Here is an 18651-nt window from a genome sequence, read left to right as displayed (position 1 = left end):
AATAACTGTTTTCCATGGGAGCAGAGCCCTTTTTATCATTTTTCTTTAACCATTCCTTTTAATGTTTGCACCCTGTATGAAGTGAGGTTAGTTGTTGCCATCCCCAAACTATAATTATGGTCTCTCTTGGAGTTGTTTAAGTGAAGGCTTGGTGGATTTTGTTGTGGAGGACTTCTGGCCTGTATTTTTCCTTCAGCTGTTCTCACAAGTTTGTGGTTTCTGTAATAAACCAGCTACGGCTCCAAAGCTAAGCTGCTCTGTTTCTTGCAGATTAATAGATAAGTAGGCCCCTAAATAATACATTATTGATTAATCTATGAATCTATCTGATTCCTAATTTGGATTTAGGGGTGTCTGAAGGGAGAAGACAAAGCATAATTTTCATTATTAAAAGAAAGACCTGTCAGCCTGGAAGATGAAGCTAAAGTTTCAAATGGGAACTAACGGGTTCCTGAATAAGCTACAGACTCCTCTGCAAATGTTTTGTTTTTACTACCATACATAGAGGCAAACAACAGTAAAACTTAATTTCTCTTATAGTTTGCACTGCTGGTTCAAGGTCTATGTATGCTGTTAGCATGGTTTTAAGGTTTATCATATTAAATTAAGCAACCATATTAGCAAACAGTTTAGAGGGGACATATCAACCATGTTGCTATATGCAGACAATGTGGCATTACAGTTGGACTCTGAGCAAGAACATCAGCAAAGGATAGAGGAATGGAATGCAAAAAGAAAGGCACATGGGATGAAACTGGGTATGTATAAGACACTTATAATGGTAGCAAGTTTGTGGGCATCAGAAGAAGCTGAGCATTGTGATAGGAGGGAAAATAGTGGAACAGGTGAACAGGCTCAAGTATCTGGGAGGGATGATTGAGGAGAAGGAGTGTCTGAATAAGGAGGTCAAAGCTAGAATCAGACGGGTTGCATCCAATTAGCACAGAGTGTCAAGGGTAGTGTATGGCAGAAAAATGCCAAAGAAGCTGAAAAATAGAGTACAAAACATTGGTGCGACCAGTACTACTGTATGGTACAGAAACCTGGGCAGTAAAGGCAGAGCAGTTGAAGCTAGTGGTGATGGTGATTAAGTGCCTGAGGTAGGTGGCAGGGTGAATACTTTGTAATAGAAGAAGAAATGTGGATATAGGTGCAGAAGCTACAGTAGCTCCAATTGCAGAAAAGGTCAAAGAGAACAGATTACTGTGGTTCAGGTATAGGGGCAGAAAAGCAGAAGACAATCTGGTAAAGATGATTTGGGACAGATGGTAAAAAGGTAAGAGGAAACAAGGATGTTCAGCAAAGAGGTGTATGAGTGTATCAGAGAAGACCCTATGACAGTCTGCCATGAGTGCTGAACAAGGTAGGAGAGTGGCATATTGAATAGAAATGGTGGCAGCTGACACAGCACCCCAACCCCAAGTAGAAAATGGGGGGAAGAGAGTTACAGGTGATGATGCTTAATGCACAGAGGAGGGGGACCGCAAGCAACTTTGGTTTGTATGTATATTGATAAAAAAGACCAAAGAAGTATGATCTATTTTAACCACTGATTAAGAATTATTTTCTAAACATGGCACTAATTATATAACTTGCAATGGAATCCAATTTTGTTTAGAACAAAATAATTTTCCAGCTAATAATGTCAAAAGCTTATTCTGAATATGAACAAAGTAAAAGTTTTCCATAAGTGGAAATGAGTACTCACTTAGTGACAAGGCTGTCTAGATATTGCCACAAGTTTACCTCCCCATTTAAAACCACTTTGATTGGGGTGAAGCATTCTTGAGAAATTAATAGTCGCCATTTGTTATGGGGTCAGGTGGTTTGGGAATACCTGTGGTACACGAGCAGACTTGAATTATCAATGTTATATCGTCAACATGTTCACCACATGCAGTACTAATTTATATGGCATGGAGCACAATGATAATGTTCTCATATTTGGAAAAAGATAAACCAATTAAATGTGTGAATGGCGTGAAACCTGACCATAACAAATGTTAAGTGCCCCCTGCTTATGTTATTAAGTTCAGGTCCCATGCCAGGTAGTAAAACCTGCCTTTACTGACAAGCAAATGACAGTGGCAGAACAAAACATTTGTTTTATGAAGAAGAGATAAAAAATATAAAGCAATAATCTTGATGTTGTGTGAAAATCTTGACAGCTGAGAGATATGAAGTTAAATGTAAACACAGTACTCCCTAAGTGTTTTATGGCTTTTAAAGCCAGCAAAATACAACAACCCCCCCCCCCCTTTAACTAGTAGTACGTGGAGCAGATAAAGCTGCATGTGCTTAAAAGAATTATGATTTGGGTTATGATCGGTAAGACAAAGTATGTGTTCTTGACACAGATGCCAAGATTCACCACAGAGCTTCATTCTCGATTTGAGTTTCTCGGCATCCATGTCTTGAACACATAATAAGCAGGTTATGATCAGCAACCCAATCATAATCCTCTAATTTATATATTTCCAACAGAATGCTATGAGGTTGAGGAGTTTTTTTTTTAATTTTCAGGATTTAATAATTAGTTGTAGATCTGGTATTGAAATAGGTTCTACTGACTTTTTCAGCATGGTCTTGAGACTTGATATTTATGTTGCTGTTATGAAAATCTAAGAGTGAAACAGTTGCACTTATGGTATTTTTATTGCAGTGAATGCTTTAAACTAAGACATAAGGGCAAAACAGTAAGACATAAAAAAACAATACCAGCTGTATTAGTTCCTTTGTGCTCATGGTTTTGGTATGATTTCCTAACTTTAAATGTCTAAGTGCATTTATGAGCCTTAAAAGACAGTAAAAATAGTTTTAATTTCTCAAGTGTCATTGTTTTATTATCTGTCATCTAGTTTGTATAATATTTGGCATCTTTCTATATATAGTTATCAATTGTGGCTATTAACCAGTCATGTAAATGTTTGATTTCTTATCCCAGTCTGAGCCTAGGATGCGACCTTAACATGCAAAATACATTCAGTATATCTTGTAACATTTCAGAATTAGAGACATGATATAATGTATAACTACAAATTTAATGTTCTCTTCTTCAGCCAAGGCTCAAAACACTTTAAGGTCATCAGGTACACTGAGATTCTGCAGACATTCAGATGTAGTTTATGAGAGAATGTTAGCAAAAGATGATGATCCTAGATGGTAGATGGATATAAGTTAAACCAGGTAAATTGAGTGTCATATATATTTGGTCTGCACTGTTGTGCTATGCAGCATGAATAGTGGGATAAATTTGCTTGTGTATGTAAAGCTACATGTTTTAAGTCTGTTTTAAATCCAGTAGATGATAAAATTTGAAAGAACTGAGAGCAGTGCAATTTATAAGAGTTCAAAGTACTTTGTTTGGGGTTGGCATAATGGTTAAGATGTTTACCTCACAGACAAGAGGTTTGGGGTTTGATTAACAAGAGAAATTGGCTAGACTTAAAATAACCCATGAGGGCAGCTAGCCTAGTAGTTATATGAAACTAACTACTACTACAAAACTATATTGGGTGAAGTTAGTTGCTGTCATCTCCATACAATAATTATGCAGCATTCCATTCTCAAACACTGGAATCTATGTTGTACTTACCACCACTCTCCCCACAGTTAATAATTCAGTCTGTAGGTAAAAGCTATCAAAACTCTGAAGAAGTAAATTGGTCAACTCCCTAACCAGTAAGTACACAGGGTAGCATTCTTAGCCTTTGCATATGTATGTACGCTTCTATTCCTTATCCTAGAGCCAAAAATCCAAGCTGGAAGTAAAAATCATCATTAAAGTAATGATTAGTCATTGGAGCCCTCCACCAATCTGTAGTTAATTAAAGTAGCATTTTGAATCAAAACAGTCAGTGTAGCTGCTCCAGTCATTACAAAAGTAGCTATATAAAGCTGCATCATTACTTAGTTTACGAAATGATACTAGGATTTGCTACCCTCTGTTAATCTCCTGCTTATTTTTCTGCAAAGCTGCTCAAACATAATTATCTCAGTATGATAGTGATGGAAGTCTTGCTTTATTTCATGCCTGTCTAACCTCTGAACATTGTCGTAGTTGTGGTGCCCTTCAGACAATGTGAAGTAGTGAACCTCTGTATCTTTCACCTCGTTATCCTTTTAAACCATCTGTTACACTTGACTCTGCCCATGCAAGTTTCAATACCATTTTTAGCATTCAAAATCCATATACTTGAACTATTTCTTATAATTTGTGTTCCCTGTTTCTATCTAGTTTCTGTTGTCCCACTGTTTATAACACCTTCCCATTTTGCTTTTTTCTGTGCTTGTACATTAAAGGACCACTATAGGCAAACATGGAAACAGTATATATTTTTGTCTTACCATGAACTTCTACACAATCCAAATCTGCCAGCAGTACAATAGCACAATGCAAATTTCATGTGCTGACATGATCTTCTTTTCTTGGAAAGCCATTTATTTATTTATTGACATTTGTTAACTGGGTTTGTCCAGCTGGGCCAGAGACCCATTTTCAATGGAGACCCGAGGAGAAAAGCTGCAGTTACAGACACTTTACAATACATAAAAGTTCAGTTTACAATACATAAAATTTAAGTTTATAATACATAAAATTGCAGTTTACAATACAAATACATAGAAATTCACAGTGTGAGATAAAATAAGTAAGGTAAATCAGATCTGGAGATATTAGCCAAAAGTAGTAAATCTTTTTTTTTTTGTTATGGTACATGTTCAGCAAATACTGCTGTCAGAGCAATCCATAAAAGGTTTGAAGTGGTGGAGTAGTGTGTATGTTAAGGAAGTAGCATTTTAGGAACAGTACAATTGTGAGGCGTGAGTGGTGAGAATGCATGTATAAGGTGGAAAGGTTTTCAGGAGGTAGAGTAAGATGCTAAGGCAATATGAGGGAAAAATTGATAAAGATTAGGATAAAGGATAGGAGTGGAGTTAGGTAGGGTCATAATGTACAAGTTTTAGTATTAAGTAAGTGAAGTCTGAGTTCTTTTTTAAAGTGTATAGGGTAAGAAATGGAGTGTATGTGTGGTGGAAGTTTATTCCAAGACTGGGATACAGAGGATTTGTATAGTAGTTTACCGATAGTTTTCTTCAGTTGGTAAATGTGTAGGAGTTGCTGGTTTGAGGTGCGGACTGTGTGAGTATGAGTATAGGTGGATACTAAGGAGGAGAGAGCAGGGCAGGAGGGTGGTTTGTATACTTTGGAGTGAATGCTTTGAAATTGTGATAGAAGGAGTTATTGTGTAAGTTCAAGCCATTGTAGAGAGTTGAGTGCAAGGTAATGGTGTGGGTTATAAGGGAAGTTTGTGACAAATCTTGATATTTTATGGTATGTTTGTTGGAGTTTGGCCAGGGTAGTAGACTGAATGTTAAGTAGGATTGGGGTGGTATAGAGAAAGGAGGGGAGAAGAAAATCCTGTGCCAGGGAGAGTATAGCATTAGAAGTTAAGAATTTTTGGTTGTGATAAAGCAAAACCAGTTTTTGGTGATTTAGTTTTATACTTTGAAGGATATGTAAATTAAATTTAAGTTCATCATCAATGATGGAACCTAGAAGCTTTGTGTAGGAGTCAGGTTGTATGGTGGTGTTATTGGAGGATGTGATGACAAAGGTAGATTTAAGGTGAGAGAGAGAGAATGATGGAGGAATAGCAGGAGTTTGTTTTTTGGGGGCTTAGGATGTGTAAATTATCAGACAGCCACTTTTCAATGGATAGAAAAGTGTCTTGGGTAAGAGTGTGAAGGTCAGAGATATTGCTGGAAGTGCAGATAAGAATTGAGGCATCAGTGTATTGAATTAGCGCAGATGGTTTGCAGGATGTATGAAGTTCATTAGTAAAGATGTTGAATGGGGGGGACCCGAGATGGAACCTTGGATGTCACTGGAAGGTAGGGTGTGCAGGAGGAGAGCCATCGAACAGATTATTGGCTATGAGACAGATAGCTAGAGGAAAAGGCTAGGGCGGAAGCAGATATATTTCTTGCCCATAATAAACTGTGAGGGTGCAGCTGATGAGATTACTGTGCCCTACTCTGTTGAAAGATCACAATCCCATTTACTTAGAATGAAAGCAGTAAGAAATACCATCACATCTGAGAAGCTTCTGTAAAAATGTCAGTGACTGTCCTGCAGTGAGTCTTACATAGGTTTTTCCTATATGAGTGTGTGCTATACCATATATGAAAATATCTTTAAAAAGGCAAATAATGAACTGAGATGACTTAGTCTTTTTTATAAACTGATACTTTGTGAGTTTCAGTTCTATCTTCCTTTATCAAGTCAGCCAGATTGTTACATTTCTTTGCTTGCAAAGCTCATTTACTTAATGAATTAATAAGATTGTTGTCAGAGATTATCAGGTTTATTAATCTTTAAACTGTCAAATGTTTAGTAGGTTTATGGCCCTAGAAAAGGTAACAAATGCAACCTTTGATGACAGCTCAGTATCAAAAGTTTGTAAATTCTGATCCTGAATAATTTAATGACCTTAATGGGTGCAAAATAATAAAAAGAGTTACAGATATAGGTATTTGATTTCCTTTGCAAAATGCTTTCAGATGTGATAGACATTGTGATTTAATAATAGGTAAACACATTCCTAATGACACTTGTAAGATTTCACTCAGCCTTTGCATAGTATTCACTGAGAAAGCATGCTAGGATAAAAATGCCACAGAGTGGGAGAAGCCACTGAGGCATGAGTTTTAGTAAGTGAAAGTATTAGTATCATCCTCTAGGGATGGAAATACATTGTGAGGAAAGGGAATCTTGTATTTTGGGAATAATTTTCCTTTAAATTATTGTTTTTCACAGAACCCTGTTTTTTTCAGTTACTACTGCACCTTCTAACCTTATTTAAATAATCTTGAGATGGACAGCCTACACTCTCAATAACATTATATGTTTAACATGAACATTTTCTACAGCACAGTACATAACCCTCAGCAATATTTCTATCCAAGGAAATATCATGCCTGTTTAGACATTCATGCCTTAGGTCACTTACTAGACTAAATATTTTCAATGGGTTCCTAACTTTCTCTGTCTATACTCCATATTATGGAACAGGACATTAATTAACCCCTGCTGTTTCCTAATTTTAAATATGTGTAGTGCCAATCATTTCCTCAGTGTATGCCTGCAACTCCAGCTTCCTAGATAATTTTAGTCTCTGTACCCTAGACAAGATAATCTTATTTCTGTAAATGTTTTAAGTGTATATTTTGTTAGTTCAGCTGAAGAGTTTAATATTCTAACTGGTGTCTACTTATGCATTATATTTAAAAAATCTTATGACTTCGCTAATAATTGTTGTTGTATACATACAAGTAAATGTTGTGCAATGATAACATAGTTTCCCATGACTAATGTTTCAATATTCTTATTTTTAACAGTTTCTATTATTATTGTCATGTGGCTATATACTGTTAGTATTGATGAACATTTATGAGTTTGGGAAGCAGGTGATTGCAACGTTAAGTTTTTCCATCAGACAGGATTGGTGCCCACACAGCGATATGTTTTGGGTAATTGCAGTCCTTGGGCATGATTCAAAAATGTTTGAGTTCTGGCTTTATTCTTTCTCATATATGCCTTTCAATCATGCATATAACTGACAGTCAACTCTATGACAATGGACCACATATGATATGCAAAGTGGACCATATCTTTTACTTGACTTACTCTTGACTTAGGTATCTTTTCTCATGGGTTTCTTATCCATATTCCCCTGCATAATATAACAAACTCAGAAGTTGTTACACCTCCTGCAAAATAATGCAATGATCTTAGAGAAATGCAAACTCACTCAGTCAGCTGTAGACAACTGACCTATGATGAAGCAATCTACAAGCGCAATGTATCAGAACCCATAAAGAGTAAACAATTTTGTGAAAGCTTATTTCTGAATCTAGACTTTATTTTGATATTCCTTGTATAGAAGTAGTGCATACTTAATTTTAATTACCTTTTACATAATTTATAAGATATGGTTTTAGTCTTTATATACCAGAAGACATTTTCATGAAATAAGAGCAAGGCCTTGAAACCACAATGCTGAGGTTAACTGCTTTATATAAATTAAACTTGTTTTTATGATTGCATCTACTGCTAATGGTGAAAACAGCAAAAACATTAATTATATGATTAAAAAACTGTTTTTCTAGAATGAAGATGAAACTGAATCATTTGAAATGAACCTTACTGATTCTCCTTGTGCCTTTATTGCAATAGAAGACTACAGATCAACTGGTCATCATATTCCAAAATGAAAGTTTGCTGTAAAACCAAATAAATTAGACCTTTAGGCTCAGGATAGGTACATATTGGACAGTATAACATTGATAAATATTCTGGTATTTTTTAATCAAAGAAAACACAGTAAATATAAAGATGTTAGTGACCAAATCATCCACTGAAAAGAATGCATTGGTTCATGGAATACTGCTTAATGCCATTTTTGGTGAAACTATTTATCTCAGTGGTATTTTTCTGATAAGATAAAAATATATAAATTAAAAGAATTAACTGCATTTTTGCAGATGCAATCCCTCAGGCCTTCCATATTACTGTGTGTGTGTTGAGGGGAAAATGAAGCTACATCCCCATGCCCGTGTTACTTACATATTACTACTACAAGGTAGTGCAGCTGTAGAAAAGATGAAGTGCATGCAATGAGAACTGGGAAATATTCTAAGGTTATGTTACTACAGAGGAAAAACATTGAACCAGTCACTTATTAAAAAGTGTAGTTCAAAAGCAGGTACAGATCATTTATTATTCATGCACTGGACAGGTTTCAAAGCTACAGTAGTTGGATAAAAGAAATCTCCATAGGCAAGGCTTTATCAAAGCTTGGAGAACATTTTCAGATTTTCTGTCCACCTGACTGAATGTTTAGAAAAACAGACTGCAGATATGTGCCTAAGTGGATGTGAAGAGCAGGGTTATGTGGCTTAATTTTATTTGCTCTATTTCTTGCGCTTGATTATCAAGTGCTTGTGCATGTTGGCTCAAGTTTGCATTTGTTAGGATTTTGCATCTTTCTAGAATGATATTGATGAGTTTTGGTGGTTCAAGATTAGATCACTTTAGATGAAGACGAGGTATTGCACTTCCTGTTACCTGTCACTCTTTTTCCTAGGAGCTGCATCCTTGGAGTGAGAATGTAATCTGTTGAGGGGCAGGAGAGCAAGAAAATGCTTTTGTTTGGGTGTCAGACTTGCTCCTTCCTACATGTAGCAGTTTGAGTAAAACACATTTCGTGAATTAGTGTAATCAAGCTGTAATTCATGAGTCCTTGTGATCGGACACATGTGCTGCAAGTTTTTTGGTTGCTAACATACCTAATGGAGCTATAATGTGGGACAGAGTCACTGTTCTACATTGTGCAGCTGGTTACATTTAAAATAAAACTCTTATTTTTCCATGTGGTTCAGAACTGAAGTAGAAGTTAATTTTTCTTACTTTGAGAAAGTAGCTGATGTAAGTATGTGTGACTTTAATTGGCTCATGTTATTTTTAAACACCAACAATACTGTTGAAATAATTAAAAAAATATTCAGGACCGGAAGATGAGATGAAAGAGGCATAATTAACTATGTATCAGAATCCAGCATCTTGGTTAATTAACTTCAGTGTGATTTCTTTGCTAGAGCATTAATTATTGCATTCATTTTTGACAGAAAAAGGTATGCACAAAATAGAACACTACATTTTACATGAGTTCTGCTTTATGATTAATAGTAGCTTACAGTACATCCATTCTGACTACCATATAAGCCTGTCTTAATATGTAGTGATAAAATGCACTTAGCCAAGCTCATTTGAGCTTGCTGAACTCCCAGGACAAGATCATCTTTCTCTGTGTGGCGGCCTGACACTTTCAGTTCAATTATTGTAGCAGCACAGTATTCCTGCCGTGGCACTGCTACGTTAGAGCTGCCTTGTTATATACGATGGAAGAAAGACATAAACCATATAAATAATGCTACAGCAATATCTAGCAGTGCTGAACACATTCATTGTCTGGTATTGTTTGTTTAAGTAAATGTAAGAAGAAAGACATATTATTTATTCTACATTTCTACAGATGTTTTGTAGCAAAACTATTCAGAAAAAGCACCACTGTAATTTTGCACATGCAGTAATCCATGAGAAACACCCGAAGACAATGTCACATGAGAGCTGATGAGTGTCTCACTCTTTTCGCACTGGTGACACATTTTATTAGAAGCTGCATCATTACTAGATGGATAGAATGTAGGGAATACCATTTTGTCTCTGTATTTATGTTCAGGCAAGGAATTGTTGAAGACTGGTCATACTGACCTTGGCACTTCCATTTTAGTGTGTTGTCAGCTGAAATTGTAATAAGTGATTTAGTGTGTGTGTGTGTGTGTGTGTGTGTGTGTGTGTGTGTGTGTGTGCACGCGTGCGCTTCTGTGCCTGTCTGTACATGTGTGTGGTAATGGTGACACTGGTTGTGGATATGAAGCTTTGGCTAATTCACAACAAATCGAATAATAAGACTGTTAACTCAGACTCTTTTATCTCATACAAGATTAAACTCTTAAAAGTGTTATACTCTGAGTCCTACAGTTAATCTGCAGAACAAGGTGCAAATTAATCAGCAAAAAGGTTTTGAGGCATAGCAAGATAGAGATATTGCCATTTATTGCAGACAATGACACCTACCTCATCTTGCTGGTCCACACTCCTGCCTGCAGAATAAGCTGTCTAATGACACCTACCTCATCTTGCTGGTCCACACTGCTGTCTGCAGAATAAGCTGTCTAATAACACCTACCTCATCTTGCTGGTCCACACTCCTGTCTGCAGAATAAGCTGTCTAATCTTGGTTAACCCTGCAGCTGAATTATTTACAGCATCTGCAGACAGAGGGTTGCTATTGGCACAACCTGACCAGCAGTAATATAGGTGAACATTTTTCAGTAAAACATCGTAAATTTGGTCTTAAGAAATATATAATTAATATGGAAAATGTATTTTTAAACATTTTATAAATGCTTACAGTTGCACCTATTTTCATGGTTTCCAAAATATATGCTAGCTAAACAGAACTACTGATTTATTTATCCTGGTTTATTTGAACCTTCAAAAAAAATAAAGCCAGAACCATGTAGATTGCCAGATTATGGCTAATGGGGAATACAAAGTAGTTGAATCTTAAGACCATTTATGCCTTCCATGTACCAGCCCTTATGTTGTACCATCACCCCCACCTCCACCTAGAAGGACAAAGCAGGTCAGTCCCTAGAAAAGAGGCACTCAGAATACAAGATCTGATACAATGCACACTCAAAGACACACTACCCCATTAGTAAACTAACAATACACTTTCTTTGGTTAGAGGTAAAAAGATAGATATCTATACTTTGTCTTTTTAGACACAATGCAGAATATACACTATAACATTACTTTTGATTCATTCATAATTAGTTATTGTAAACTCAAGTTATTTAGAGCCTTATGAATTTATGCTGCATAGAATATTTCTTTTTTTGAATTCTGATTATGTCAGTGGTCATGGACTGGCAGTAATATCAGTCTTTTACAGACCATCATTCTCTAGTATTTTACTGCCAATGGTCTTGTGTGATGCCATACAACAGAAGACACCTCAAAAATAGGTAATTGTGTATGTCTGGCTTCATGTCTACCATCCTTTCTTATCTGTTCAATGCAACACTATCAAACCACAGCAGGTTCAAACTGTAGCTGACAGTTGCTAGGCTCAGAGAAACGTTTTGTTAAAAAATAAAGACTGCATGACCTCAACAGATAGACAGCATTTTTTTATTAATCATTATCCTATTTTCAGCATTCATCTAGAACTGTTTTATATTTCCATATGTATTCTTTGACTTCATCTTTGTTTCTAAATCCACAACTCCTGAGTAAAGAGATTCCATGCATCTATTTCACTCTTAGTGGAAAATATAAGCATTTTCAAACTACCTGTCAACTGTTATTCCCTCTGTCTTCTGCCTAAGCCTCCTTATTTTCATATGTTCCAATTTCTGAAAGACACTTCCCTTTTAAAATTCTTTTAGGTCTTAACTGTCCATTATGTAGAAAAAGTCCATTATGTTGCACTTTATCTGAATATTGCTATAGATTCAATACTGTTTCCTTGTACTTCTAGGGATAATATACATTTTCAACAATGTTTTGGAATTCAGATCTCAAGTAAAGTACTTGAAATGTGGTCTCAACAACTGCCTGTAAAGAAGAAAGACATTTTTGAAATTCTAATGATAATGTTTCTCTGTCCCAGAATATTTTCTTTTTACTCTGTATACTTGACTTTGGATATCATAACAAATTATACCAATCTCCCCTTTCTAGTTCTGCTATTGTGATTTACTTCTTTTAGTTTTAGAGAAAGCACAGTTACAGTGGATATAAAAAGTTTACACACCCCTCTTAAAATACCAGGTTTTTGTGATATAAAAAATGAAACCACAATAAATCATTTCAAAACTTTTCCCACCTTTAATGTGACCTATAACCTGTACAATTAAATTGAAAAACAAACAAATCCGTTAGGGGAAAAATAAAAAAAATAAAAAGCGTACAATATCTACTGTTATGGTATGTTTACATAACTTTACTATGTTCATTATTACATCACTGTTGTAGTAGCCTAAGCTGTATGGGATAAATACCAGAGCTTAGAAGGGGAGTGGCTGAAGATGGATCAAAATCCAGGAACCCCTTGAGGATATTTCTAGCATAACCTGCTGTAGACCAAGAAAAACAAGAATCCAGTTTATTGTGCTCAGTAAAGGTGCACACAGACGACCAAGTTGCTGCCTCTAGAAAAGTCCATATTTATACAAAATGCGACAGAAGTAGCCAGAGCCATGGTAATGTGGTCCCTGACCCTGCATGGAAAAGTCTAGTTATGGTGAGTGTAACAAACAAAATAGCATGAGGCAACAATATACAAACTTTTAGTTTAGAAACAGATAGTCCCCAACTCTTACCTTCTTAGGAAATAAAATAATGGTATGATTTCCTGAAGATTTTTGAGCTGTCAACATAGTACAGGAGTTGCATATAGACATCCAAATTAAGTAAATTTCTTTATCCTTTTTTAAAATTTGATCTGGGAAGAAAATAGGGAGAGGAATAGCCTGTCTGCAAGTAAACTCTGAAACCACCACAGGCATAAAAGAAGGGTTAGATCTCAAAATGACTCTATCTTTGAGAAAGATGAGATAAGGCTGACTCACCGGGTCTGTATTACATTATCAAAGTTTTAAAACTTCTAATCTGATACGGCCGACACCATATAATCAAAGTTTTGAAACCTTGAAAATGTAAAAAAACACAACAACCTACAAAAACAAACCATCTAAGAAGGGGGGCAAGCCCCAATGTGCCCCCCACACCCTCCGCTACTTAAATATACCAACTCCCAGATCGCACTATAGTGCAGAAAAGGGAAATCTTCCCTTTCCGTGCTGTACGGAGATCTCCATTAAAAGATTCGAAGTTTCAAGACTTCGATCATATGATGTCGACCATATCAGATTCGAAGTTTTGAAATGTCGATCTTCTGATATAGACCTAACTCACCATAATAGTTTCTAACTCAGATACCGTCCTGACCAAAGAACTTCAATCTGCCTCATGATCAAGTTCAAAGGAAGAGTTTTTTCTGTAAAAATAAAGGTCTCAATGCGGAGCCACCTAGCTGCCAAGTGGATGGAAATGGAAAACCCCTTTCAAAAACTGCTTCATTTGAGGTAAGAAGATGGAGGGGGATCTAAGGGCAGACAAGCAAAAATGGCCAAAAGATGAACCTTGAAAAGGAGTAAGAAAGGCCAAAAGATAATTCACACAAACACTGCAGAATCACAAGAGTCAGAACCTTACAAGGACCCTGGATCTTATTCTGGCACCAAGAAGAAAATCTTTCCCATTCATCTCTCTCTCTCTATATATATATATATATATATATATATATATATATATATATATATATATTTATATGGATGAAGTGGACTCATTTGAAAAAAAAGAGGAAGGAAATGAGTCTGTCAGTTTTAAGCTATTGTAGGATACTAAACCCAATGGTATGAAGTTAAGAGATGCCACGGAGGAAAATGAGAAGCTAGATATTGAGAAATTGTCCAGGATTCCTGGGTAGGGGTAGGGGGCTGAAAGAGGAGTACATACTGGTTCTGTTTTTTTTTTTTTTTTTTTTTTTTGGAGGAGGGGAGTCTCCCTTTTTCTTTGAAGCTCCCTGTCAACTTGGCAAGGAAGGAAAAACATGTAATCCCCTGAAGAATTTTCCTACTTTTATCAAATCTTTCAAGGACCCTAGCAGATGAGGAACCAGATAATACATCATTGTCTAGGGGAGAATTCATTCTGTCATCTTTGACATCATATGGCATTTCTGAGAATGAAGCCCATCAAATCTTCTCATCATCAACACTATGGCAGTTGTCACAAAACAGTATGAGTGTTATAAAAACATTTCAGAGACTTTTTGGCTAATGTAGACGCAAAGGCTAATAAAGAATTCAGAGATGCCCCATTCTCTGATAAAAAAGACGTCAGCCATAAACTATTGTTTTTACTGTCAACTTAGACATGTGAGGCAGATCATTGACTATTCTGAAGATTAAGGTAGAAAAGTGAAAACTTTCTTCCTATACCTGTCAATGTTTTTCCCATCTGAATATCAGGAATGGGTTAGTTGTGGTAAATTGCTTGGCAGAAGCTAAAACTGACAGAAAAATCACTACAGAGTTTGTTCTGGGATTTAAAAAGAAAGATTTGAGTGACAAGTGTACCTTATACAATTTATCTGTTAGTTGGTGGTTGACTTTCAGGTCAAATCCTACTTGCAAGGAAGGCATCCCATTTAATTAAGTCCTTCATTCTGGCCATTGTAAATGAGCAGGACAGCCTTTTAGGAAAGGAATCTGAAAAAAACATCTCCCATAGAGATAAGATTCCTGTTCTGATTCATGAGGCGAGAATCTGATTATGTTTTTGCTTCTTTTTCCTGCAAGACTTCCCAGATAAATAGAGAGAGAGAGAGATAACAGCTAAAAGGATACCCACTACCTTTAAAATGAACCCCTAGAGTGAAAAGCAAAGGAACACCATCTGTTCCCTTCCCCAATACCAACACGAGTGATATGCTCTTCCCCAAAGCAGACAACTGAACAGCTGCAGAGGACATGCCTATCTCTCAGTCCTTAGTGGCTCTCCACAATGCACACAAAAGGGGCCAAAAGGAAATGACGAATGGCCCAAGGAATTTAGATTGGCCACAGTAGAGTCATCCACCAGCAGCTGAGGCAATACAATGGCTGGAATGGAAAACCTAAACCTCTTAATTAAACTTTTACTTCTTGTAGTTCGCAGAAGGAACAAACAGACTACTGGGACTCCAGTTCACATCCTTGGCACTAAAGAAGAAGCCTGAAAATTGGATAAAGAATTATTGGAGGGTTGGTATTATCCCCAATAGAAAACTCAAATTCTTAAGTGACAACTACCAAACACACTTGTCATAGTCTCTAGCAATCAGTTTTGATAGACAAGTAAACCTTTTCCACACATGAAAAGTTAGTTTGCAGTGAATTTCTCTATAGAAACAAAGGCCAGATTGTTACCGGAAACAGCATTTAATAAGTGGTTAGGAGTAATCATCAGAATACATCATAAAGTTCTGAGGTAAAATTCTTTAATAACAAAACCCAAAGCCAGTAGATTTAGCTTTTAAGTAGATAATTCAACAGAAAATTATACTTGTCCCTCACCAAATAATAATAATAATAATAATAATAATTTGCAGAGAATTTGCTAAAGAAATCCAAGACAGACTTTTGCTACCACAACTGGATTTTGTAAGGGGTCATCTACAACAATCATGAATAATAATTAAATTGTGAGGTAGAAATCTTTAATGATAACCCTTACATCCAGTAGGTTTACACCATATTACATGTTAAAACAGGAGAATCAACCTTTTTTCCCAAAAAAAATGATACTTTGCAGTGAATTCTTTATAACAAACCAAGATCTGCTTTTTTATAACAGTACTAGCATTTCACAACTGATTAGGAGAAACATTTGCAAATAACTAAGTAAAAAAAATATATGACTGCCCTAAAAGCCATTAGACAGCCTCTAGCTATAAATTCTGCCTCAAAAGTAAAACTTTTTCTCACAGAAACTGTTAATTAATGCCTGAATCCAAAGCACATAAAGCATGAGTATCAATAAACTACTTCTATAACCAGTACAAAAAGTAATCTGGAAAGCTGTGGAAGGTAATATCAAATGGGGTACTTATCTGCTTAGCTCTGGAAATGCTAGCTGACTGTCAGTGGTAAGAAGGTTTTGAACTTTCGGAGCCCGAGCTGTTTTATTTATACTGATAGCCTTGAGCTGTCCAGGGAGTGTGGAACATGGAAGATGCCCTAAAACTTTAGAAGCTGGTCAGTGTATCCAGTCCTTGGCTGGATATCCCATCTAGCTTAGACTACTGCAAGAGTGATGAAATGATGCATTTTCATCAACATTTGTTCCCTTAAAAATACTTATAAACAAATTACTGGTATCAGTATTGGAGTACTAGCAGTTAACATCTACGCTGATATTGTTTTAGCTGTATGGGAGTAACAGCTTCTGTGTGGATTCTGCATGTCCTTCCTGGGGTTGACTGAGTTTTAAAGACATGCAGGTAGGTGCGCGTGTGTATGTGTGTGCCTTCTGTGAAGGCTAGGAGCTGGTCTGGCAACTTGACAGAGTACAAACACCACTGCCAATCAATCTGTGGACCAGTGATCCACTGTAGTAACCCCTAACCAGGAAAAGCCGAAAGAGGCTTAAATGATGATGTTGATTGAAAATATTTGGAACAATTATCTTATGTCATCTATTTAATTGTTTAACTGACAAACTGGTATTTAAATACAGACACACACACACACACAGGCAGACAGTCAGTGTAAAAGCAGTCAACTTTTCAACTGCAGTTTAAAACTTACTGGGTGGTTTGGCAACCTTAGAAAATGCTCTATAGACATCGTTGATACAATGCACCCTTTGTCTTTTATTCAGTGTCTGGTCATTCTCAGCTGCGTGAATATGGAAGTGAATTGCTTGTACTGTTTTGGTGAATGTGCTTAAAGTGCACAACTTTGCCATATGGTGCATACCTGTTTATAAAAGTGGTCTTTGAAATAAAAAGTGTTTTAAACATACTTTCATGCAGTAGCAACTGATATTTGCCAGTAGTAGCCTCAGCAGGGGCATAATGTGGGGGGTAGCAAATGAGTGTTCAGTCTGTTCTTCTTAGTAATGGCCCACTGATATGCTATTCACAAACCATATGTGTTCCAAAAGTAAACTGATTAAGCAGAACAGTTGATGGTGGTGGAACAAATTCAGTGAAGTGATAAAGTAAGCTTGGTTGTTAAGAAATACATCATTAAGAAAACTAAATTTGCGTCACCATGTTATGGAGACCAAATTTTGTGGCTGCTTGAGATCCTTGGGTTTCATTGCTGCATTGTTCTTTTCATAGGTTTAGAATATATAAATGTTGTCTGTCATCTTGTTAAATTAACATTTTGTAGTAATATGGGTTTATTGGCTGACAGTTTTCAGTCCCAGTAAAATGCCTGGTTTTTAGAATTGTTTTGCATATGTACGAGATCTGGCTGTAAATTTGTACTGGGATAGGAATTATCCATGTAGCATGTTTAGGAGAAGGAGGTTTCATTTGAGGAAATTTGACGGAGCATTTGGATTGTGGAATTGTTATGCTTATGCCTCTAATGGCCCTGTGAAATGCATTTTAGGCACAGGAAGAAAATGACACTTAGAAGGAATGTGAAAAAGTGGAGTAGTGTAGAAACTAGTTGTAATTGTTTATTTGCTTTATTTTTAAGTTCAAGCGGACAGTACATCACGAAGGTGGGTAGTAAGGCACAAATGATCTGACTTACTTGCTTTGTAATTCCTATGCTGCTGTGATCATACAAATGCAGATTATTTATTGACTGATAACTGCGTGCTTTGTTAAACATGCTGTCATGGTTTTCTATTTTTCTTTGCAGTGCTTTTGTGTATTACTATTTTTTATATCAGAGTAGGGAAACCTAAATTAAAATGTGCATTTTTTTTCTTTCTTATTTCAGACTATTGGCACATTCATGCAGTATATTTGAGCTCTGTTTAAGCTGCAATATATGTGTTTCTTGTGGTCTGATACTGTGTGACATTTTTCTCTAAATGTTAAAAAAGGCAAATAAATGTATAAAATGAGTAACTGAAATATGAAATGTAACTTCTGCTTTTTCCGTGTCAGGAAAATTAGAGTCATAAAAATATAATTAAAAGATTCTTCCAAAGAAGCAATTGACAGCATACAAACAAAAATCCTTTCCATTGTATGTGAAATCTTCCAAATGTAGAAAAACATGTTAACTTTTCAGTCTTTTTAATATTGGATGAAAAAGGACTTCTATAATCAGATATAACTGTGATGATATGAGGTATTGCTAGATATGCTAGGAAAAGTAGGGCAGTAGATGTGTAACACATGCCAGCATAGCTAGCTGGAGTTTTGTGAAGAATTTTATGTAATT

The sequence above is a fragment of the Protopterus annectens genome, chromosome 16.part0 (assembly GCF_019279795.1).
Source record: "Protopterus annectens isolate FY-2018-M chromosome 16.part0, PAN1.0, whole genome shotgun sequence".
NCBI lineage: Eukaryota > Metazoa > Chordata > Ceratodontiformes > Protopteridae > Protopterus > Protopterus annectens.
The sequence above is the reverse complement of the archived record's forward strand: the minus strand, read 5'-3'. Positions refer to the sequence as shown.